At 39.7% G+C, this 25,589-nt stretch overlaps 1 long non-coding RNA gene across 3 annotated transcripts in view; it reads left to right on the forward strand.

Moving 5' to 3' along the window:
* LOC129655394 (uncharacterized) overlaps nucleotides 1-25,260 on the forward strand; it is a 53,101-nt gene extending 27,841 nt beyond the window's left edge. Inside the window, exons 2-6 of one of the 3 annotated variants that reach the window (XR_008715983.1) lie at nucleotides 363-408; nucleotides 20,892-21,195; nucleotides 24,496-24,569; nucleotides 24,652-24,716; nucleotides 25,161-25,260. This is a non-coding gene — a long non-coding RNA (uncharacterized LOC129655394). Of the gene's footprint in view, nucleotides 1-362; nucleotides 409-20,891; nucleotides 24,069-24,495; nucleotides 24,570-24,651; nucleotides 24,717-25,160 lie in introns of those variants that run through there. The other 2 variants (XR_008715984.1, XR_008715981.1) reach the window with 2 other exon arrangements.
* The last annotated feature ends 329 nt before the right edge of the window (nucleotides 25,261-25,589 follow it).

Consider the following 25,589-nt stretch of genomic DNA (forward strand, 5'->3'; position numbering starts at 1 on the left):
CAGAAAATATTAATATCTAAGTAACTCTTCAGGATGGAATTAAGGCTGAAATTTAAACTCGGCCTAGCCCTAAAATTTCTATGAGTAACATTTATTGCAGCAGACATAGTCACATTCTGAAACTTGTGACTTGTTAAATTGGAGTGTGTGTGTATCTATCCAGACAGGCTAAGAAATGGAAGTGTAATATAGTTTTCACATGTTATGTGTGAAAACGTTCTCCTTTTGGTTGGTTGGTTGGTTATGGAGATTTTGAATTCACAGACCCTGACACCTGCAGATATATGCACATTTGCAGATGGTAATTGAGCCTTACCCCCACCACCTCTCCCAGTATCTTCATCTTTTGTTTATCTTTGCAGGGCTCACAGGAAGGAAGAAGAGGCTGCTGTGCTGGAACATTCTCAGGTCTGACTCTGTCTTCCCTGTTGTTTTGAACCAGCTGCCTTTGGGTTCAGAAAGGTTAGAGTGGGTCTCATCTCCCCTCCCGAAAGATGTGAAGACATCAGCCCTGAGGGAGTCAGCTGGGTGGTCGAGGATGCGTCAGTCATTATGTGTAAGGAGCAGTAGGTGCATGTCATCAGGTCAAGGTCTTTGACACCCTTCATCAATTCCATCCTTTCCGAGTTGCCTTTTAACGATGCTGGTAGAACAACTGCTTTAAACAACTTACTGAATTTTCCAGCCCAGGAAGAGCTAAGGGATTATTGAATGTCATTTCTATCATTTTATGGAAATAAAAGGCCCAGAGATGTGACATGCTTTCCCCAAGGCCACATAACTAGTAGTGACAACTGAACTGGGAAGTGTTTATTGCCACCCTTTTGCTTTAAACTCCGTCTTCCATGTCCAGACAAACCAATGACTGAGCTGAGGTGGTCAGCAGTTGTTTTGATTGAACTGGTATAATCAATTAAAATTCCTGGGACTAGGGTTTATTTTTCAGTTGAACTACAAGGCTGGTGAACAGACTTGAAGCTGATTAAGCATTTTCGATTCAATTCTTTCTGGATTCCTTGGGCCATTCTCTCATCTGAGCCCCAGAACATTTTATTCCTTAAAAAACGCAATTAGGCATGCCATGTAAAATGTATAGTCTTGTGTGATTATAGGAATTTTGCCATTATATCCTCTCAGCAAAAGATGATTTTATTATGTTGAACTGAATTGGAGTCATGTAAATGGAAAACAGTTTTTTAAAAACATCAAGAAAGAACCACCACTGCAAAGAATGTGATAACATCTACACCACATAAATATTGGGTTTTGACTAAGACTTAGTGTTCTTTGGAACTCAGAATAAGGAATCCGTGAACGAAATAATCCAGTACCACCTTAAAATTTCTCAAGCGTGTCTCAGGGAAAAATGCAGTTAACAAGCATTCTGATAATGATCATAAAATGATAGATTTCTTTCAGTTGTAAGACAAAGGAATGTGTGTCAACAAAGATGGGATATTGGATATAAAGACTGATGCTTTTTTTTGTAGCTTCTGGCCTGGTGTTTTAAAAGTCAAGAAGTGTATTTTTCATTCACAGCCATAGCAAGGTATAATGGAATCAATCATAAAATTGTTTAAACAAAGGCATTTATGAACGCATGCAAAACTGATGCAAAGAGAGAAAGTTAGATCATCAGTGTGTCTACCATAAACATTTATTGCATCTACATACATGTACATGTGTTTCAATTATAGCCATATTGATAGAATTTTTGTTTACTCTTCCATTTTCAGTGGCAATTTCATTCTTTGTTTCATACCAAGTTCCTTTTAGGATTTCCACGTGATATGTATTAGCATTTTTGGCTTCAAAAGTACCTCTAATGAACCATTTACACTTTTTTTAAGAGTGCTTAAAAAATTAGGCTGTGACAGTTATCCAAAACATAATTTGATATGCTGTTTAATTATTTACTATGTTATTTAAAAATTGAAGTATGGCCTCTGGTTGGTTGGTTGATACAGTACCATTAAGGTGGATTTGAAGCCCCTTCAAGACTATAATTATCAGCTGAGTCCTTCATGGTTGGGATTTAGAAATTAGATTGTGTTCTAATAAAATGCAAATTCAAAAATGTCAACTTCATAAAAAAATATATCCTTAAAATATTGCTAACCAGCTACATCTTTAAAAAATAATTACTAAGCTAAGGAAATAAAGTATTCTAAATAAAGTATTCTATAAAATATTCTATTAAAGTGAAAATGGACTAATCCATATAGTGCTTCTTCTTATATTTATGTGCATTCACATTGATAGCCCATTTTCATATTCTCAAGAAAAATACATGATTCTATTTTACAAAAATATTTGTTTACCTAACATGGTTCAAATCTGCAATAATGGTGGGTCTTGAAGCAAACCTCATGATAGCTCAGTCTCTTCTAACAAATGATTGAACATCATGACAAAACTTTACAACTCTCTTTACAGGAGAAAAATGAAAGTGACGAATAGCTCTCTCTGCAGCGGGTTATCAAATTGTGCTTCTTTTTGTGAAACAAAAACTGCGTGTGTTTTTTTTTCAGGGAGTAACAAATGGAAATGATAATGGGAATATAAAGCAGCTTAGTTAAATATCTTTTTTTAAATTGGAGTATAATTGCTTTACAATGTTGTGTTAATTTCTGCTGTACAATGAAGTGAATCAGCTACAAGCATATATATATATCCCTTCCCTCTTGAGCCTCCCTCTCACCCTAATCCCACCTCTCTAGGTCATCACAGAGCAGCAACCTGAACTCCCTGTGCCATACAGCAGCTTCCCACTAGCTATGTATTTTATAAACGTTAGTGTATATATGTCAATCCTAATCTCCCAATTTGACCCACCTTCCCCTCCCCCTCCATGTCCACATGTACGTATCTTTGTTAAATATCTTTTGAAGAGCACTCTGAAGACCTCTACATTAGACTTACCTGTCATTTAAAAATGCAAATTATTGGCTAGTCTCAGACTTATGGAATCAGAGGGTTCTCTAAAATTTGAAAACCAGTGATTGAGATGCTGAACTATATCTATATTTTTTCTCTAAAAAAAAAAAAAGGTGTGTGTGTGTGTGTGTGTGTGTATACATATGGAGAAGGCAATGGCACCCCACTCCAGTACTCTTGCCTGGAAAGTCCCATGGACGGAGGAGCCTGGTAGGCTGCAGTCCATGGGGTCGCTAAGGGTCAGACACGGCTGAGTGACTTCACTTTCACTTTTCACTTTCATGCATTGGAGAAGGCAATGGCAACCCACTCCAGTGTTCTTGCCTGGAGAATCCCAGGGATGGGGGAGCCTGATGGGCTGCCGTCTATGGGGTCACACAGAGTCGGACACAACTGAAGTGACGCAGCAGCAGCAGCATATATACATAACTGAATCACTGTGCTGTACAACTAAAACTAACATGACATTGTGAATTAGCAATACTTCAATTTTTTTTAAATAAATTTTAAAAGTCTTCCCTAATCCTCAAGATCAGATAACTGTATTTTCTTTCACTTCATAACCTTTACATCATAATTACTGCTGAGACAGCAAGGGCTGTGTCTTCTCTGCTGTGTTCTCAAAGCTTAGCACAGTAACTGACACATGGTAAACCCTTAAGAAACTCTTTGTTTAATCAGTAAATGACTAATGAATATCATATAGAACGCTGGCCACAGTGAAGCAGAATTCTTGATGATAATTCAATTTCCCAAGTCACAGACAAAAATGATTTTAAATAAGTAGTGACTCCTTCCCTCTCCCACCACTTATGTCACCACCCCTTTGGAGAGGAGAGTGTTCTTTTAACTATAATTTTCCAATCCGCCACCTTTAAAACTGAACTGTCATGTCAGCAGTGATACTGAAGCATGTCTACATCTCTACAATCATTCAAGCCAAATGTTTTTGCAAATTCAGGTTTGGAACAGAAAGTCTCCTACACCCTTGGCATTGAAATCAAGAATGCTCTTAAGAGAAGGAGTTAAAAATGCAAGACAAGAGAAGTTCCATACAGTGAAGTCTTTGATTAAGGGTTAAGGGAAATGGAAGACGCCACAGACACTAGAGGGCTTCCCTTTTGGCTCAGCTGGTAAAGAATCAACCTGCAATGCAGGAGACCTGGGTTCAATCCCTGGGTTGGGAAGATCCCCTGGAGAAGGGAAAAGCTACCCACTCCAGTATTCTGGCCTGGAGAATTCAATGGACTATACAGTCCATGGGGTCACAAAGAGTCAGACACAACTGAGCGACTTTGTTTTACTTTTGTTTCACAGACACTAGAAACCTTGTATAAAGTATTTGAAGTTAAGTCTGGAAATCAGTTAGAAAACCATAGTTAGAGAGTTTTGAAAATTTTTGGCCAAGCCTTTGAGATTAAGGGGCATATTTTATTTACTTGAATATAGAGTACGGTTTGTGCTAAAAGCATCACCCCTTAAAGTGACAGCATGGAGGGACTTATCCTGGTGATCCAGGGGTTAAGACACTGTGTTCCATTGCAGGGCACAGGTTCCAACCCTGGTCAGGGAACTAAGGTCCCACATGCCAAGGCAGCATGAACAAAAAAATAGAAGGAAAACAAAACAAACAAAAATGGAGAGCATGGAGGGCTGATCTGGGAAAATGGCCCCAGTGCACATGCCCTTACGTTTATCACATTAACCACCCTTCTGGGATAGAAAGGAGTCCAGAGAGGGAGATGCCTAGAACACTTCTTAATTTAAATGATACATTTAGTAACAATGCTCCAGGCTCAGAAGCCTAGAGCATGACTGTCTGGAAGTCAGTGACTATGGCATCTTTACTTTAGCTCCCCCTCCCCACCCCCAAGAGCTCTTGCTCATTCAATGCAGGAGCTACTTGGTCAAGGTCTGTTGAACGCTGAATAAAAAAAGAAAACTCACATAGAACAAAGAATAGAGAATTTTAAGTAATTGATCTTTCTATCATTGAGATTTCCTCTTGAGTATTATACTAAATTCTAGACTGACACTAAAATTACCTATACGAAACTACAGACCCAGATGGGGCAAGAAAGGTGAATATGGACAAGACCAGACAGAGTCTGAAGCTGCCAGAGTGTAGGGTGGGAGATTGACCACTGGGAAGACAGGTACAGTTGCTGAGATCAGAAACAAGTAGAGTTGATTCTGAACACCTGAGATAATGGCCTGAGAGTTCACTTCCTCGTCTAAAGGACTGGCTGAGTTGAAGATTTTCAAGTGGGATTTGAATCCTTGCTAAAGAAGGTTGGTAAGTGTTTAAAGGGACTAAGCCATAAGAAAGCTTACAGTTTGACTTATAGAACATTCCTCCTTCCACACCCATATTAATAACTCCCAGGAAGGTCCAGATTCATGGACATACAACCTTATATAGCTTTAGGGGCTCTATACTTGCTTCAGTGCTCTTCTATTGCCATCTTGAAATTCTCCAGAATTTTATTTTAGAACTTTTATTTTATAAGCAAGGCTCTGTGGGGCAATGGAGTGTGCACATGAGCCGAGAGGATACCCACAAGCAGCATGTGTGTCACCTCATTTGCATATAGTGTTTAAGATACCCCGTAAGCATAGACTTCTGAGAGACCCACGACACAGGCAAGTTCAGCAAGGCTGAAAGTGAGTACAAGTAACATTAAAACTGAGTAATCCAAGGGTGCTGATAGCCCAAGTCTACACTTTCAGCCTGAACCAGAACATGCTTTGAACAGAAAAAAAAAAAGCAATTGGATTCTAAAAGAAGCATTGGCAATTTAAGAATCCCATCGTTTTTCATTCATGTTATTCTCCTGCTTTAGCCAAATACTTTTGCCAAAAATGATGACATAGGAGGAAAGGGAGAGATAGGCAACACATAGTTCCTTCTTTCAGTTCCTCTTTACTCAGCCGAAAGGTAGAGAGCGCGGGTACAATGTGTATATATCAAGACATGATGCAAACACAGCACAGTATTTCCATTCTTCTGATAAGAACAAAATATATAAGTATGTGCGTGCGTGCGTGCTGAGTCGCTTCAGTCGCGTCCGACTCTGTCACCCTATGAGCTGTAGCCCACCAGGCTCCTCTGTCCATGGGGAAAGCCACAGAAGGAAAAAAATGTCTTTTAATACCTTTAATATCATTTTACCCCTGCTCTTACTTACTTTCTTTTTTTGTTGTTAAAGTACGCTTACTCCTTGGAAGGAAAGTTATGACCAACCTAGATAGAATATTCAAAAGCAGAGACATTACTTTGCCAACAAAGGTTCGTCTAGTCAAGGCTATGGTTTTTCCTGTGGTCATGTATGGATGTGAGAGTTGGACTGTGAAGAAGGCTGAGCGCCGAAGAATTGATGCTTTTGAACTGTGATGTTGGAGAAGACTCTTGAGAGTCCCTTGGACTACAAGGAGATCCAACCTGTCCATTCTGAAGGAGATCAGCCCTGGGATTTCTTTGGAAGGAATGATGCTAAAGCTGAAACTCCAGTACTCTGGCCACCTCATGCGAAGAGTTAACTCATTGGAAAAGACTCTGATGTTGGGAGGGATTGGGGGCAGGAGGAGAAGGGGATGACAGAGGTTGAGATGGCTGGATGGCATCACTGACTCGATGGACGTGAGTCTGAGTGAACTCCGGGAGTTGGTGATGGACAGGGAGGCCTGGCGTGCTGCAATTCATGGGGTCGCAAAGAGTCGGACACGACTGAGCGACTGAACTGATCTGATAGTTGACTGATAATGTAGTGTTAGTTTCAGGTATATAGCAAAGTGATTCAGTTATATATCAGTTATATATATATATATATTTATATATATTCTTTTTCAATTTTTTCCCCTTATTGGTTACTACAAAATATTGAGTATAGTTCTCCCCACTGCTTTTTCTTTTTTTTTTTAATTTATTTTAACAATGGTTTTTGCCATACATTGACATGAATCTGCCTTGGGTGTACATGTGTTCCCCATCCTGAACAGCCCTCCCACCTCCCTCCCCATCCCATCCCTCAGAGTCATTCCAGTGCACCAGCCCTGAGCACCCTGTCTCATGCATTGAACCTGGACTGGCGATCTATTTCACATATGATAATATATATGTTTCAATGCTATTCTCCCAAATCTGCTGTCTCACATATAGGGTCATTGTTACCATCTTTCTAAATTCCATATATATGCATTAATATACTGTATTGGTGTTTTTCTTTCTGACTTACTTCACTCTGTATAATAGACTCCAGTTTCAGCCACCTCATTAGAACTGATTCAAATGCATTCTTTTTAATAGCTAAGTAATATTCCTTTGTGTATATGTACCACAAATTTCTTATCCATTCATCTGCTGATGGACATCTAGGTGCTTCCATGTCCTGGCTATTATAAACAGTGCTGCAATGAACATTGGGGTACACATGTCTCTTTCAATTCTGGTTTCCTCAGTGTGTATGCCCAGCAGTGGGATTGCTGGGTCATATGGCCGTTCTATTTCCAGTTTTTTAAGGAATCGCCACACTGTTCTCCATAGTGGCTGTACTAGTTTGCCTTCCCACCAACAGTGTAAGAGGGTTCCTTTCTCTCTGTACCCTCTCCAGCATTTATTGCTTGTAGACTTTTGGATAGCAGCCATTCTGACCGGCGTGAGATGGTACCTCATTGTGGTTTTGATTTGCATTTCTCTGATAATGAGTGATGTTGAGCATCTTTTCATGTGTTTGTTAGCCATCTGTATGTCTTCTTTGGAGAAATGTGTTTAGTTCTTTGGCCTATTTTTTGATTGGGTCGCTTATTTTTCTGGAATTGAGCTGCAGGAGTTGCTCGTATATTTTTGAGATTAATTCTTTGTCAGTTGCTTAATTTGCTATTATTTTCTCCCATTCTGAAGGCTGTCTTTTCACCTTGCTTATAGTTTCCTTCGTTGTGCAAAAGCTTTTAAGTTTAATTAGGCCCCATTTGCTTATTTTTGCTTTTATTTCCATTACTCTGGGAGGTGAGTCATAGAGGATCCTGCTATGATTTACGTCAGAGAGGGTTTTGCCTATGTTTTCCTCTAGGAGTTTTATAGTTTTTGGTCTTACATTTAGATCTTTAATCCATTTTGAGTTTATTTTTGTGTATGGTGTTAGTACATCATGAGAAACGCTGGACTGGAAGAAACAGAAGCTGGAATCAAGATTGCTGGGAGAAATATCAATAACCTCAGATATGCAGATGATACCACCCTTATGGCACAAAGTGAAGAGGAACTAGAAAGCCTCTTGATGAAAGTGAAAGTGGAGAGTGAAAAAGTTGGCTTAAAGCTCAACATTGAGAAAACGAAGATCATGGCATCTGGTCCCATCACTTCATGGAAAATGGATGGGGAAACAGTGGAAACAGTGTTAGACTTTATTTTGGGGGGCTCCAAAATCACTGCAGATGGTGACTGCAGCCATGAAATTAAAAGACACTTACTCCTTGGAAGGAAAGTTATGACCAACCTAGATAGCATATTCAAAAGCAGAGACATTACTTTGCCAACAAAGGTCCGTCTAGTCAAGGCTATGGTTTTTCCTGTGGTCATGTATGAATGTGAGAGTTGGACTGTGAAGAAGGCCGAGAGCCGAAGAATTGATGCTTTTGAACTGTGGTGTTGGAGAAGACTCTTGAGAGTCCCTTGGACTGCAAGGAGATCCAACCAGTCCATTCTGAAGGAGATCAGCCCTGGGATTGCTTTGGAAGGACTGATGCTGAAGCTGAAACTCCAGTACTTTGGCCACCTCATACGAAGAGTTGACTCATTGGAAAAGACTCTGATGCTGGAAGGGATTGGGGGCAGGAGGAGAAGGGGACGACAGAGGATGAGATGGCTGGATGGCATCACCGACTCGATGGACGTGAGTCTGGGTGAACTCCGGGAGTTGGTGATGGACAGGGAGGCCTGGCGTGCTGTGATTCATGGGGTCGCAAAGAGTCAGACATGACTGAGCGACTGAACTGAACTGAACTGTTGGTGTTAGAAAGTGTTCTAGTTTCATTCTTTTACAAGTGGTTGCCCAGTTTTCCCAGCACCATTTGTTAAAGAGATTGTCTTTTCTCCATTGTATATTCTTGCCTTTTTGTCAAAGATAATGTGTCCATAGGTGTGTGGATTTATCTCTGGGCTTTCTATTTTGTTCCATTGATCTATATTTTTGTCTTTGCGCAAGTACCGTACTGTCTTGATGACTGTGGCTTTGTAGTAGAGCCTGAAGTCAGGCAGGTTGATTCCTCCAGTTCCATTCTTCTTTCTCAAGAGTGCTTTGGCTATTTGAGGTTTTCTGTATTTCCATACAAATTGTGAAATTATTTGTTCTGGTTCTCTGAAAAATACCATTGGTAGCTTGATAGGGATTGCATTGAATCTATAGATTACTTTGGGTAGTATATTCATTTTCACTATATTGATTCTTCTGATCCATGAACATGGTATATTTCTCCATATATTTGTGTCATCTTTGATTTCTTTCATCAGTGTTTTATAGTTTTCTATATATAGGTCTTTTGTTTCTTTAGGTAGATTTATTCCTAAGTATTTTTCAACAAAGGGTTGTGCATTTTTATTTTGCACTGGGCCTGCATATTATATAGCTAGCCTTGCTCTCAGGCAGGTTTTCCAAGGATCACCATCTTGGAAATTTTTGGAAAGGAGGAATGTACAGCAGGGAACTGAAGCCTGAAAATTTTATCTAACCCCCTTCCCAGTCGCTGGGCAGTTAGAGGGCATTGTTAGGAACTCTGATGAAATAGGCAGATCTGGGCTCTGCTCCTTGGCTATGTGGTTTTCTGAAAGTTGCTTAACCTTTCTGAACCTCTGTTTCTGCATCTGTGAAAGGGGAAAGTAACATGCATGGGTGCTGTGAGAGCTAGATGTAACTCATGCAAAGTGTCTACTACATGGTAAGCTCTTAATATATAATAGTTATTCACACAGCTATAAAGGTTCTGTTATTTCTGGAACCCATAGGATGGTCCTTATATATGGCAGATTAAGGATTGCTTTTGTGAAAGGATTTGAAGACATACTGATTTCCTCCTGATGCCTGAAATCCCACCACCAATCCACTCCTGATTATTCTAACTCTCTTTTCCATGTGCCCACCCAGAAAAGGTGTAACACAAAACCTGAGCATCTCAGTGTGAATGTAACAACAGATAGAGGAGGTATCTGCAGTGGAAGGTGGAATGGAGGATGTTCCTGAAAGAGAAAAGTGCCCTAGATTGAACACATGAGGGAAGAGTAGAAGAAAGGACTAAAACAAATTCCACCTTCTTGGAAGCTAGCTACGTGTTAGGCTTGTGATCATCAAAGTGGGCAAGCTTGAGCAAATCAAACATCTTCCAACCCATCAGTCTCAATTTCATATAAAATAATAAGGTTGATTATTATAAAAATACCTTCACAATCTAAGATTCAAAAATTCAACAAGCATTCATCAGTGGCTTGTTCTATGTGTGACATGGTGCTAGGCACTTTGGGAGACACAAAAGGAATAAAGAAATATCTCTGCCCTCAAATATTCCTGCCCATTTGGAAGAGAGGATGAGATCAACACCTGCCATATATAAGGCAGGAAAGAAAAAGTGCTCTGGGGAGAACAGAGACTAAGATGCAGAGAAAAGACTAGGCATCTTTGTGTTTTGAGCTGAGGTCTTTCTTTCTCTAGGGCTTCCCACAGAGAAGGCAATGGCACCCCACTCCAGTACTCTTGCCTGGAAAATCCCACGGGATGGAGGAGCCTGGTAGGCTGCAGTCCCTAGGGTCGCAAAGAGTCAGACACGACTGAACGACTTCCCTTTCACTTTTCACTTTCATGCATTGGAGAAGGAAATGGCAACCCACTCCAGTGTTCTTGCCTGGAGAATCCCAGGGATGGGGGAATCTGGTGGGCTTCTGTCTACGGGGTCGGACAGAGTCAGACACGACTGAAGCGACTTAGCAGCAGCAGCAGCAGCAGCAGCAGCAGCAGGGCTTCCCAGTGGCAAATAATTTGCCTGGAGACCCAGGAGACATGAGTTCAATCCCTGGGTCGAGAAGATCCCTTGGAGTAGGAAATGGCAACCTACTCTAGTATTCTTGCCTGGAAAATCCCAAGGACAAAGGAGCCTGGTGGACTATAGTCCATGGGATTGCAAAGAGTCAGATGTGACAGAGTAACTGAGCATGCACAAGTCTTTCTCTTTACCCTTCCTGTCCTATTCTAACCTACATAAACATTTTTGTTTTGCTACATACTAGGAACTATATTTTTGGGGGGCACTTAAACTGTATCAAACATTATGCCAGAAACTTTCACCTATATCACATCAGTTGATTTGTGTAAATACTGCCAGGATGAAAAAATGGACTATTAGAAGCTAAGGATTTACTCAAAGTTGTACAACTAGTGAGTATCAGAGTCAGAATTCAAACCTAGGTTAATCTGACTGCATAAACCAATTAGTCTCTTTCCATTTGTTTCTGTAAGAGCCTTCCCAAGTTTCCCCAAAGAGACCATGAGACTATGTTCCTCTACACTTTTGCATCTGTTCTTCCTCTGTCTAGAACAGCTTTAATCTTTTGTCTCCAGGGTAAACTCCTATACATAATTTCAAACCCAACTCAGCTATTAACTCTTTTTACCTACCTCTTCAGCCCTCCAAAAGATTAATAATTATCTATTCTCTGCTTCCAGATATCTCCTGTATATGCTATCTACTTATCATATTGCAGAGGAATTTACTTATAAATTTTTCATCAATTTTAGACAGCAAAATCTTTGAGGGATGGTTCATATCTTTTGTGTTTACATATTTAGCACATGGTAGGAGCTCAACAAATTTTTGCTAAAACACATTGAATTGGATATTAAGTTAAGGGAATTAGTATTGGGGATTAGAATTACTATTTTTTGTAAAGGACCAGAAAATAAATATTTTAAGCTTTGCAGGCTATAAGGTCTCTGTCACAATTACTCTACACTGCTGTTTCAGTGCAAAAACAGCCTTAGAGAGCATACTGAAAAGAATGAGCTGTGAAATGAATGTGACTGTGTTCCAATGAGACTTTATCTATAAAAGCAGTCTGGTAGCCCAGATTTGGCATTCAGGCTGTAGTTTGCTAACCATTGAGGTACTATATGCCATCAAGTTGATATTAGGAATGGGAATAGACAAGGCCTTCCCAAGTGGAATAAGTAGCATGTGCAAATGCCCTGTGGCAGTATCCATTCAGGGAAAAACAAAGACCAGTAAGGCTAGTTTATGGTGTGCAAAGACGGGAGTCATAATAGATACATCTGGGCAAGTGGGGTAGACTATGGACAGCCTCAAAAGTTAGAATAAAGTCTATTCTAAATCCAGTAGGTATGGGAATACCATTGAAGTTTTTGAACAGATTGATGACCTGCAGTGACTAAACATTAGTAATTAAACTGCCCACACATGTACTAGACACACATAGCTCAAGACATTTGTAAAACAATCTAAGCAAAGGACTAGCAACAGTCAAAATGGAAAAATGTGGGCAAATGTGAGAGTGACAGAGACAAAGTCTGCAGGAATTGGTAACTGATTTCACATCAGCATGAACAGAATAAAAGATGACTTTTCTAGCCTGGTGCCTGGGAACACAGTAGACTCAGTAATAAAACGAGGAAGGGCAAGAGGAAGAACAGACTTCAGAAAAAATAAAATAATCAATTTGTTTCAGACATGTTAAGTCTGATTCTAATACTTGTTTTGCCTGGTCAAAGCCCAAGTTTAAATTCTGTGAATTATAACAGCATTCCTTTCCAAAACTGGATTAAAATATTTCTGCCCTTTGGCAGGGAAAAGACTTATAAGTTTTTTCCAAAATATACCTTTCCATGATGTTTGATCTCTGTTTAATTTTTATTTTAAGCTCCACTTCTCCTAACAACTAAAGAATACTTAGAGTTTTCTCTCCTTCCCCGTGTCTTCTAATTTTCCAGTAATGTGCTATGTAACTCAGACTATTCACTTTAGCTTCACATTTTCTCCATATAATGGGATAAATGAATGGAGACATGAATTCAATCCCTGGGTCAGGAAGATCCCCTGAGAAGGAAATGGCAACCCACTCCAGTATTTTTGCCTGAAAAATCTCATGGACAGAGGAACCAGGCAGGCTACCATCCTTGAGGTAGAAAAGAGTCAGACACGACTTAGCAACTGAGCACCCACACATGCTGGGTGGGGATTTAGGTCTTTCTGTATGCACTGTGATTATTGAGATAAGCAGAGTAAGGGTACAGCCCAATGACAAGAACACAAAAACTGAAATGTCAAGCTCGAGAGACAATTGAAATTGAATTCCAGTCAATTTGGAACATGTCCTGAAGGATAATCGATGTGGCACGTAGAAACTGAGGTCAGAAACTTGCACATTCTGAGTCAGGTTGCAAAATCTTGGTAAGAAGCATCTGAGAGCAGAGTCAGAATGACTAAGTCGAGTCACGGGGTTGAGATTCACATACAGAAACCAGGTGAGGCTGAAAGTGGAGAAGAGCAGCAGAAGGGAGAATGTCTGGATCTTAACTGACCAGGAGCAACCAGGAGGTATATACTCAGCCCAATGCAGCAATGCTTGGAGCCCTTGATGTCAGGCAACAGCAGTGGTGATGAAGTATATAACTTAAAATGGAAATCGACATTCAACTTCCTGTAACATTTATATATGTGTGTGTATATACATATATATATATAGAGATCCACCACTATAGGGTTTTGGCAACAGTAACTCTCATCCATTGCTGATAAGAATGCAAAATGGTACAGCCACTTTGGAGGGCAGTGTGGTGGTCTTATAAAACTAAACATATTCTTACCATACGATTCAGCAATTGTGCTTCTTGGTGTTTACCCAAAGGTGTTGAAAATTTTGTCCACCCTGAAACCTGCGTGTGGATGTTTAGAGCAAATTTGGAAGCAACCAAGATGTTCCTCCTTAGAAGAATGGATAAATGCTGTGTAGTGTGGTGCATCCAGACCATGAAATATGATTCACCACCAAAATCAAATGAGCTGTTAAGCTATGAAAAGACACGGAAGAACTTTAAACACATATTTAATTTTCTTAAAAGAGAAAGAAGCCAATCTGAAAAGGCTACATACTATGTCATTCCAACTATATGACATTCTGGAAAAAGCAAAACTATGGAGATAGCAAGAAATATCCATGGTTGCCAGGAGTTGGCAGGGAGAGCTGGGGTTAAAGAGAAAGAGCACAGAGGAATTTCAAGGAAGTGTAACTATTCTGTGTTGTAATACAGTGGGGGATACATGACATTACACATTTGTCCAAACTCATAGAATATACAGCACCAAGAGTGAATCCTAATATAAACTAGGGACTTTGGGTGATGACGTGTCAAAACAGATTCATCAACTGTAACAAATGTACCATTGTGTTAATGATTGAGATAATGGCTGAGGCTATTCATGTGAGGCAACAGAGAGTATATGGGGAATCACCGTACCTTCCTCTCAGTTCTGTTGTGAACCTGAAACTGCTCTAAAAAACCAAAGCCTTATCAAATTTACTAAAAGAACAACAAAAAAGATCCTAAAAAGGATGATAAAATCAAGTTACAAGAAAAACTTACAAATAAAAATTGTACTACAATCTGAACAAAGTCTGTCGTTTAGTTATTAGTATTGTAACAAAGGTACTTTCTTAGTTCTGACAAATACAGTATGGCTAGGTGAGACGTTAACATTAGAAGAAGCTGAATGAAGGTAGACAGGAGCACTCTGTTGCTGTCTTTGTAACTTCTCTGTAAAATCTAAAATCATTCCAAAATTAAAAAGGAAAAAAAAAATCTCCACATAGCTTCCTGGATTCACCATTTACAGAGCTGAAAGATTAGTCATTGCTCAGGATGGCTTTTCTTCCAAAAGCCCTTACTGCAATGAGTCAGTCAATTGCTCAGGGCACATAAGTAGAGACTGATGGACCTCGGTTCCAAGCCTGGCTCTGTTATTTGCTAGCTGTGTGAGTTGGAGCAAGTTTCCTTAACTTCCGTTAAGTCTCTATTTATTTCACCTGTGAAGTGAGTACACTAATACATGCCTATTACAAAATAATCCAGGGTGCTTTGCACATTGCCTGACACATGGATAGTGCTCTTCATGTGACAGTTAGTAGTACTGATTGATATCTGTATATCATATGTGTGTATGTCAGAATTTAACCTCCCCATGGACAGAGGTGCCTACACGGCACTCAGCGTATCTCATCAGCACCCCAGATGAAACGCTACACTTGTTTTGCTGTGCTTTGGGTACACAAACAGAAGGTTCATCCAGCCTTCTCTCAGAAATATGATTTTCAACTCAGCCCCTCTTTTATATTAAAGTAAGCACCGTGACCAGATGGTCCCTGTTCTGGAGTTCCAGAATGACATTAAAAACGAGTGGGCAGAGGGACTTTATTAGTCATTTGTTGGCATCAGAGCATCCATTTCCATGAAATTATAGGACAATGACAAAATCAAAGCAGCTTAGGCTGGGCTTCGGAAAGCTGGTCTCTGTCTGCAAATACTCACAGGTCAGGAATGTGAAACAGGGGCAATAAATTGAAGAATTACTGCCTGACGATCCCAGGTCTTTTTGGCTGAGAAGCCAAGACCTCTCTGGAGCTGGGCCCTGAGGAAAATAGTCTAATGACAGGAAATACAGCCATGCTGGAGGAGGCCTGCAACACCTCAGCTTTACAGCGAGCATGACGCCACCAGTGGAAGGAGGTGGGTCTTAATGGGCTGTGGGAAACTGCCCAGGAGCTGGATTTAGTAGGTGAAGAGAAGCTAGAATCAAACCTGGAACTTGAAGCTAGCGCATCCAGGTAGAGGGTCCTGTTCAAGTCTTCCCTAGCTGGCTGGTGTCCTTCTTACATGTCATCACCTTGGACCCCACCTCCTCTCTGTCCTGACATTCCTCAATGAAGCTGCCTTCCCGCCACTTACATCCCCCTCCTCTAGACTATCTCCTCCCCACACCCCCACCCCCTGCCCAGCTTAGGAGCTCAGAAGCTAATGACAGACTCAGTGGAACAAATAAACACTGAGCACAGAGACCTGAGTTCTGAGCCTAACTCCACCACTTGCTTATGCAAAAAAAAAAAGGGAATGAACATCTCTTACCATTCCAGTTTTCTCACGTTGAATAGCTTCCTTTGCATTAAAAATAACAAATTCCTCTCTTGGTCTGTAATTTTCATACGTGATTGTTACAGGGTTTAAATGAAACAATATGAAAAGCATCTAGTACCTTGCAGGCATTCAATCGATATTAATTCAGTTCAGTTCAATTCAGTCGCCCAGTCGTGTCCGACTCTTTACGACCGCGTGGACTGCAGCACTCCAGGCTTCCCTGTCCATCACCAACTCCTGGAACCTACTCAAACTCATGTCCATTGCGTCAGTGATGCCATCCAACCATCTCATCCTGTGTTGTCCCCTTCTCCTCCTGCCTTCAATCTTTCCCAGCATCAGGGTCTTTTCTAATGAGTCAGTTCTTTGCATCAGATGGCCAAAGTATTGGAGTTGCAGCTTCAGCATCAGTCCTTCCAATGAATATATAGGACTGATTTCTTTTAGGATAGACTGGTTGGATCTCCTTGCAGTCCAAGGGACTCTCAAGAGTCTTCTCCAACACCACACTTTAAAAGCATCAATTGTTCGGCACTCAGCTTTCTTTATAGTCCAACTCTCACATCCATACATGACTACTGGAAAAACCATAGCTTTGACTAGACAGAACTTTGTTGGTAAAGTAATGTTTCTGATTTTTAATATACTGTATAGGTTGGTCATAGCTTTTCCTCCAGGGAGCAAGCATCTTTTAATTTCATGGCTGCAGTCATCATCTGCAGTGATTTTGGAGCCCCTGCACCACCCCCCCCCAAAATAAAGTCTGTCACTGTTTCCATTGTTTCCCCATCTATTTGCCATGAAGTGATGGGACTGGATGGCATGACCTTAGTTTTCTGAATGTTGAGTTTTAAGCCAACTTTTTCACTCTCCTTTTTCACTTTCATCAAGGGGCTCTTTAGTTCTTTTTCACTTTCTGCCATAAGGGTGGTATCATCTGTGTATCTGAGGTTATTGATACTATTTACATTCCTCTTATTATCCACTGAGGAACTTTAGGAAAATACCCAGGGATGGGTAACATAATTTTCACTGTCATTGGCCTAAATTTTGGCCTTGCTCATAGAACAGTGGAAAAAGTAAAATGTCTTAGAATTCCAAGGAACATTGCCTTTTGAGACTTTTTTCAAAGCCAAGTGAATATCAAATTTGAATTGTCTGCTCTCTGAGCTCAGACTTTTTTGACAGCAACTGATTTTGATTTTTATATCAGGATATATAGGATGTAATTAGTGAATTGAAGGAACTTCTTTCTTTGATATTTGCTTGAGTAATTTTCCAACTCTTTCCATGTATAGTTTCACTCTAAATCCACTGAAAAGAGAATAGTGAATGCATCTTGGTTGAGATATTATGTCTCCTGAAAAGCTTTTTATGATTATCTTCAAGATATGCATCCTCTTTTCCAAAAGAAAAGACATAGAGATGATTAGAATCCACTTCTCCTAAATATTATCCATTTCTTTAGCATCTCCTAAAATTTCTAAAGGAGATAGAAAGTCTGCTTTTGTATATTTTGGTGATTGACGGGAAGATAGAAACCATTTACAAGTGATAAAATGATTGTATTAACTTTTCAGACTGCCTTTTCTTTAAAATCTCATGTTTTATTGATTCTTAAGTACCTTGGTTCCAAGGCAGACAAGGGTCAGTCAGCTGTTGTTCTCAGACAGCATGTTAGTGGCATCAGAGTAACCATCATTTTTGTGTGTGATAACTTTACCATGGAGCTGCTGTCTGCACTCTTCAAATTTCTGAACTGAACAGCAATTGATTAAATGCTAACAAGACAATGGCACCCCACTCCAGTACTCTTGCCTGGAAAATCCCATGGATGGAGGAGCCTGGTAGGCTGCAGTCCATGGGATCGCTAGGAGTCGGACATGACTGAGCGGCTTCACTTTCACTTTTCACTTTCACGAATTGGAGAAGGAAATGGCAACCCACTCCAGTGTTCGTGCCTGGAGAATCCCAGGGACGGGGAAGCCTGGTGGGCTGCTGTCTATGGGGTCGCACAAGAGTCGGACACGACTGAAGCGACTTAGCAGCAGCAGCAGACTTATTGTAGTGATTGTTTTGAAGTTTTTATAAATATCAAATCATCATGCTATACACCTGAAGTTATATTTAAATTATACTTAAAAAAGTGTAATGTATTTTTTCCTTTACCTTATATTATACTCGGAGAAGGAAATGGCACCCCACTCCAGTGTTCTTGCCTCGAGAATCCCAGGGGTGGGGGAGCCTGGTGGGCTGCCGTCTATGGGGTCACACAGAGTCAGGCACGACTGAAGTGACTTAGCAGCAGCAGCAGCATATTGTACTCTAGTCTCTACTCAGCTTACAGAATAAATCATATTTTAATGTGTTTGAAAATTTTTGTTAGACTGATTATTAGGTTTTGAATGAAGGAAAACCATATTAAAATTTTTTTAAAATGAAAAGGCAGGTAATGAGATGTAGCAGGTAAAAGTTAAATTCAATGTGTGGTAAAAGGGAAATTGTTTTAGGATGAAGAAGAGGAAGAGAAGAATGCCATAAAAGTAAAAAAATATATAGAATAAAAAACAAATATTGTATATTAACACATATATATGGAATCTAGAAAAATGGTTCTGATGAACCTATTTGCAGGGCAGGAATGGAGATGCAGACGTAGAGAATGGACTTGTATACACAGTCGGGGAAAGAGGGTGGGACGGCTTGAGAGAGTAGCATTGAAACAAATACAGACCATGTATAAAATAGATAGTGGGAAGTTGCTGCATAACACAGGGAACTCAACCTGGTGCTCTGTGACATTCTAGATGGTGGGATGGGGTGGGCAGAAGGGAGGCACAAGAGGGAGGAGATATGTATATATATATACTTTATAGCTGATTCACATTTTTGTATGGCAGCAACCAACACAACATTGTAAAGCAATTATCTTCCAATTAAAAAAATTTTTTTTAATTAAAAAAAAATAATTATAACACCAGAAAGGTATTAGAGTGGTGGATGCCCCAGGTTCTCAGTGGAGATCTACCCATGTTAGCTGTGTGATTTTTAAAGAAATTACTTAGCCTTTCTATCTTAATCTTGTTACCTATACCAGAGATGATGTGCTAATGGCATCTAATAAGGTTATAAAAGGAGTAAATAAGTTAGTGTCTATCACATAGTAAGTACCATATACATCTTTGTTAAAGTAGAGATAACAATGGCATAGTAGGTATTTGACACAATGCATTTGTCAAAAGTCATACAAATTTACGGCACAAAGAGTAAAATTTATGAACCACTCATTACATGATAGGTACTTTCTATACATTAACTTCATAACTCCAAAATAACAGGTACCAGAAAAATATGCCACTTATAATGAATCAACCAAAACTAAGGTCTTAAGTTTCATAGGGAGGAGTAAAACCATTTTGAAAAACAAAACTAAAATTATGAAATTAACTGTATTAAAATGCACATTTTAAAAATGTATAGTATGCATGTATATTCATATGGGAGTTCTTCGAATAAACACATAACAAATCAACTTGGGTTTGTTTTAGCATCATTTTTGCAACCAAAATGTATGATGTCATGAAGTGGCATGATAAAAGCTTGATCTTAAAGAGGATATTTTTACAAAAAAAATTTATGACTGGCTTAATTTTCCCAATATTTCCCTTATCTTCTGATGTTCAAGTCATTCTCTTCTGAAGAAACTGTCCGGTCACCATCCGTGTCCCTCATGAAATCCAACTTAGATCACCTCACTTATTCTTTTTCTGCCTTTGACTTTCAGGGCCTTTTTTTCCCTCCCTGCTTCTCTGATTACCTTTACTTCATTATGTTGGGTATTATAGTTAGTTGTTTAAATGCCTTTCCTTTGTCAGAAAATGATATTAAGAATTGCAACAATGTCTAGGCAAGCTTTGTGTTCTCTACAGCACCTAAAGCAGTGCCTTGTATTCAGCCAGCCTCAGTTTCCCCCTTTATAAACTAGAGGAGGGACTTCCCTGGTGGTCCAGTGGCTAAGACTGTGCTCCAATGCAGGGGGGCCAGGTTTAATGCCTGGTTCAGGGAACTAGATTCCACATGCTGCAACTAGCAGTTTATACACCCCAACTAAAGATCCCTCATGCTACCATGAAGATCAAAAATCCCATGTGCCACAACTAAGACCCAGAGTAGCCAAATTAACATAAAAAAAAAAAAAAAAAACCTAGAGGAGAGTAACAAAACCTGAAATTCCTACTTCACAGATTACTATGAGAACTGAAGAGACTGTCCTGTCCCCCATGTAGGGCCAGGAGACCATTGGCACCATCCCTAATTTTCCCTGAGAATGTCAATCCTTCTGCTTCATAAGCCATGGCAGGGAGAGTTTAGAACTTTCTCTTTTCCCAATAGAGCAGGTTTAGTCAGTACATTTCAACCTGCATGCTCATTCCAATATCCTGAACTCTGACCTCTGACCTCTGAGGTACAGCACCGAGAACAATTCCAGGACCAAGGGGAGAGACTGCCATGATGAGATAGAAATGTCTGCCATGACTTTAGGATTGGGAACTGATGGTGTGTGATCTGTAATCTCAAAATATTGCCACCAGCGGTTACTCAGCCCCTGAGCATGCATGCTACTTCTCACATCAGGGAGAATTGATTTCCTCGCCCCTTGAATCTGGGTTGGCCTTGTAACTTGCTTTGACCAAATTTGGAGGTAGTGATATTGGACTTCAGAAGCTAAGCCTTGAAAGAGATTAACAGTTTTTGCTTCCTCTCTTTTAGAAGCCAGACACCTTCTAAGAAGTCTGACTAACCTGAGGCCACCATGTTATAAGGAAACCCAAGATAGCCCTGTGGCGAGAGAGGGGCCATGCTGAAGATCACTGAGGTGCCTATCATATGAGTGAAGACTTATTGGACCCTCGGGCCCATTGAATGCAGCTGAATGACTCTCGGTGACACTATGTGGGACTGAAGAGCCAGCCAGATGTGCCTTGCCCAGATTTCTGTCCCATAGAATTATCAAAAAATGGCTTGCCTGGTAGCTCAGACGGCAAAGAATCTGTCTGCAACGCAGGAGACCCAGGTTCGATCCCTGGGTTGGGAAAATCCCCTGGAGCAAGGAATGGCATCCACTCTAATATTCTTGCCTGGAGAATTCCATGGACAGAAAAGCCTGGTGGGCTACAGTCCATGGAATCAAAAAGTGGGACACTACTGAGCGACTAACACTTTTTTTTTCACTTTTAAGTTATTTACATATTGGGATGGTTTATTGCACACCAACAAGTAACTGAAATGTGGTAGTTTGGACCAGAATTTTACCATTTCTAAATTAAAGGGTACTGGTTAGCTCCCAGACCCCTAATCCAGGTAATCTAATTCAATTGCTTAGATACTGGTATATTTTAAACCTTTCCATCAGACTCTCATGTAGAACTAGAGTTCAGAATCACTGGTCCAGGTAGAATCGTAAGTGGATACCCTGAATTAGAGAGTCAAACTGAGCTGAAACAGAGAGATAAAATTCAGAAGTCATGAACAACTAGGATTAGCTAGATAAACAAAATAAAACAAAAACTCCTTAGTCATTGACCACAAGCCTCATTATGTTGGGGAAGCTGCAAAGGCACAAACTGAGAACACAGCAATTAGAGATAAAGGAGGAAACAGAAAGATAAAAGAACATTCCTCTTTTTTTTCTGAACAAGTATAATTTTTCTATTTTTTTTTTTCTATCTCATTTTTTTCTGTGTCTGTACTAAATGAAACTTACCTGGAGTTGGGTGACAAAGGTCTGCATTGCATTCCCATTAATGTCATCTTAAGCTAAGTTTGCAGTGTGTTCATGAGTCTTCTAGGTCCTTATCCTCAAACTCAGGCCCAGTATCACCTGAATTGCAGCAAAATTAGCCACACAAACAAGATATATAGATGATAGACAGACAGACATATTTTTTTGCCAAGATTTTCAGGATTGTAATGTTGTGCCTCATATCACATTGTCAACTGAGATTTGGATAGCAAAAAGGTTTGAGAGTTTTTGGTGAAAACACGAGAGGAAGGAGCTTAAGGCCCTCCCATGTGTGGAGTGCTATTAGATATATTCGAATTACACTGGCAAGTCATTAAGGAAGTACGTATGCCAAACCACACCATCAATTTCGAGATATTGACTCTAACAGAGATGTCAATATTCTGGTCACATCAGCAGAGTTTAACCTCAACTAATGTCTACTGACATATGACACTTTGCCTGCCCTTTAAACCATTTATATCTCTGCTTTAGGCCAAATGCATTCTGTCCCTATTGATATATAATTAGCAAGTACTTGAATCTAAAACTGTAAACAGAAGAAAGAAGGAAAGAAAGAAAAGACAGTGCTGTTTGCATTGGAGGCATGACTGCCTTTGAAGCTTCGTATTTCAGAAGCAGAAATAAGAGTCTCCGGTGGTTTTGATTATAACCGTTGCTATGTGGTCCTCCAGCTTTCCAGGGCACCTCTCGTAAGACCACGTGTCCAGTTGGCTGAATAGCGCTGATTAGTGAATGAATATGACAGAGGAAAGCCTAGAGGTCTTTCAGCCCCCGGCCACTTTCCAGGAGGGGAAGAACATGCTCTGGGCCAGGCACATTCAGCCGTCAGATGTGTTAATATGAAATACTTTCATCGCTCCAGTTTCCACTCATGTGGATTTTTCCTGGCTCCAGCTCAGTGACCTGATTCTCTCATTTTCCCCCCTCTGAGAACATACTTTTTCTTAAGTTATTTTTTCTCTGAAATCCACACCACCTCTCCTCCCTTCCCTTTTGATTTCTTATTCAGCCTGGAAACTACCTCACCAGTTGTAATTAGCCTTAATACTGAAGGGAGGCGGGGAGGGCTCTCCATGGGAAATAGCCGAAATAAAGCAAGATCCCTTCTTCTAAGACTCAAGAAGAGAAACCCAGACCTATGGAAGCTGATTAAATTGCTCTTTGCTTTTTTATCTATTGTAAAGCACCAAACTCTGATGAGGGCCTATTTTCTCTGTTACTTTATAACCTTAATTGATCCATACCACACATTCTTAACTTCTTAGGAAAGATATACCTTCTAAAATACTTTTCTGGACAAAGTAAAGAGCAGAAATATACAATTCTTAAATGAAAGCAGCTTTCTGGATTTTTTCTGTTTTTGCTGTGTGTCTATTCTAAATGAAGCTTGCCTGGAGTTTGGTGACAAAGCTCTTCATTTAATCCCCACTAATGTCATCTGGCACTAATTTTGCAGTGTGTTCGTGGGTCCATTAGAACCTTACAAATAGTATTTCTGTGAAAACATTATCTTTCCTATGTTTTCACAAGTCCCTTTGTCATATTTTAAAAATCATAATAGCTGTGATTTCTGCCTGCTGTGCTCTGTGAACGCTTTTGAACTGCTTTTTCTCCAACAGTCACCCCAATAACCAAGAAAGTAGTTATCAATATCCCCATTTTACAGATGAAGGTCTGAAGCTTAGAGCTAAGTATATAATAATTTGCCCAAAGGGGCACAGTTAGTGTCAGACCTGCGTTTCAAACCCAGGACTCTTTAGCTCCAAACCTTTATACTAACCGCTACGTTCAACTGCCTTTCAAAAACGTGCATGACCAGCTTGAAAACTGTTGAAGAAGAAGAGAAAAACAAGTTTCTTTTTAAGCACAGGAAAGAAAGTAAAAGAAATGAAAAAGTTCCCTGTTTGAGCATAGTAGGAGGGTAATAGAAGGGAGAATGAAGGAGTGGCTGTTTAAACCCGGGACAGGGCAGGGCAGAAACACTTTGTTTTACACAAAGCTGATTTAATACAAGAAAGCATGTTATCTAGGTACCCAGTTTCCAAGAATAATTACAGGCAATGCCTGTAAAACTGTGTTGAAAAACTGGTTGCTGAATTTGATGCAAACTCCACCTAACTCTAATAAACAAAAAATCACTGAACTGAAGTGTAATCTCCTTTATCAATTGGTGGTCTTTGGAGAGGATATTGTCTTCTCCATCTTAATAAAGAAAGCATAAAATTCTAGTCTGCTAGCATAAAATTTCATATACTTTCTCTTGACCCTTTAATAAGGATAAAAACAAGAAGAAATGTAAAGACAGAGGCCTACTTCATCATGTTTATACATTCCCCACTGCATGCTAAGCCCATCATATTTTATTCTTTTATATATTTTTCAAATTCTATTATGTTCTATAATATCTGTATAATTATTAGATACTGATTTTAAACATCTCTGGTGATTTGTATTAGTTTATCTAAATTGATGACAACGATAATGGGTACTGGCCATGATTGCATTATTGACAGATCCTCTCTTTAGTCAGACATGACTGAAGCGACTTAGCACCCACACTCTCTTTAGATCAAGGACTCCTGATTGAACAGCCTGTTACTGACACCAAGACTACCAGGAACTTGCTCCCTGATGTGCATAAGGTAATTATTTTGAGTGTTCAAAAGACATTTATGGTTGCAACCTCTTGGCTTTATCATTGATTTAGCTCCTGATATTTTCCAGAGCTGAGTTTCCAGAGCACCTAGAGCTGAGAGTTGGCTGGCTGGCTGGAACAGAACCCCTAAGAGGTACGTGAAGGAAATCATGGGAGACCATGGTTACTGATCACGGGACACACAGAAACCTAAGGGAAACGTAATTTTGTTTTACTTTTGAGGTTCACGTCAAGAAGATCTTTCACTTTGTGACCAGGGCACTGAGACTTTTTTTTTTTTTTCAATTTCCTGTAGCTTAAGGGTTTTTCATGCTGCATGAAGTATCTGTGGTGTTTAAATAGCATTAGAACCTATTAAATCCACGACCCAGAAAATAAGGAGCTAGATAGACACAAAAGAGTAATTCGTAAGAACAGTTTTTTATAAAGTTATTTCTCTATAAAATAGAAAAAAGAAAGCCTTTATGTAAAGTCGGAATTTGGGTCTTTGAGCCATTGATAAGTGGAATATAAAGGGGAAAAAATTTCAACTGTTTCTACCTAATTTCCTCTGTCACATGTTTTTGGCTTCTTATAGCAAATGTGTCTGTGGCTTTACATATTCAAAGCATTAGTAACCATTGCCTTAGAATCCATGACATCTTACTTTCCATGCTGAAGTTTGACCACACCTGTGTACCTAGGATGCGGTGAGAAACCTTCTTATTGCAATAAAAATAGCTTCAACCAGGGGCTGCTCTAATTTTGCTTGGCTTTGGTCTTATGAAATGACTCACTTAACACTTTTTAAAACTTCTCCCCACATACTGAATAAATAAAATGTAACTGAATCACTAATTTGCAGTAACTAACTGAACGAACTAGCTCTCACTTGGAAGTATAAAGATTGCAAAATTTTATGCTCTAAAATGAATCTATTTTTTTTTAATGGGCCCTTGGAAAGTCACCATTTGACTTCTGGACACAGTGTTTCAGATTCCAGTGTTAATTTTATTAAGCAGTATAA

The sequence above is a fragment of the Bubalus kerabau genome, chromosome 1 (assembly GCF_029407905.1).
Source record: "Bubalus kerabau isolate K-KA32 ecotype Philippines breed swamp buffalo chromosome 1, PCC_UOA_SB_1v2, whole genome shotgun sequence".
Lineage (NCBI taxonomy): Eukaryota > Metazoa > Chordata > Mammalia > Artiodactyla > Bovidae > Bubalus > Bubalus kerabau.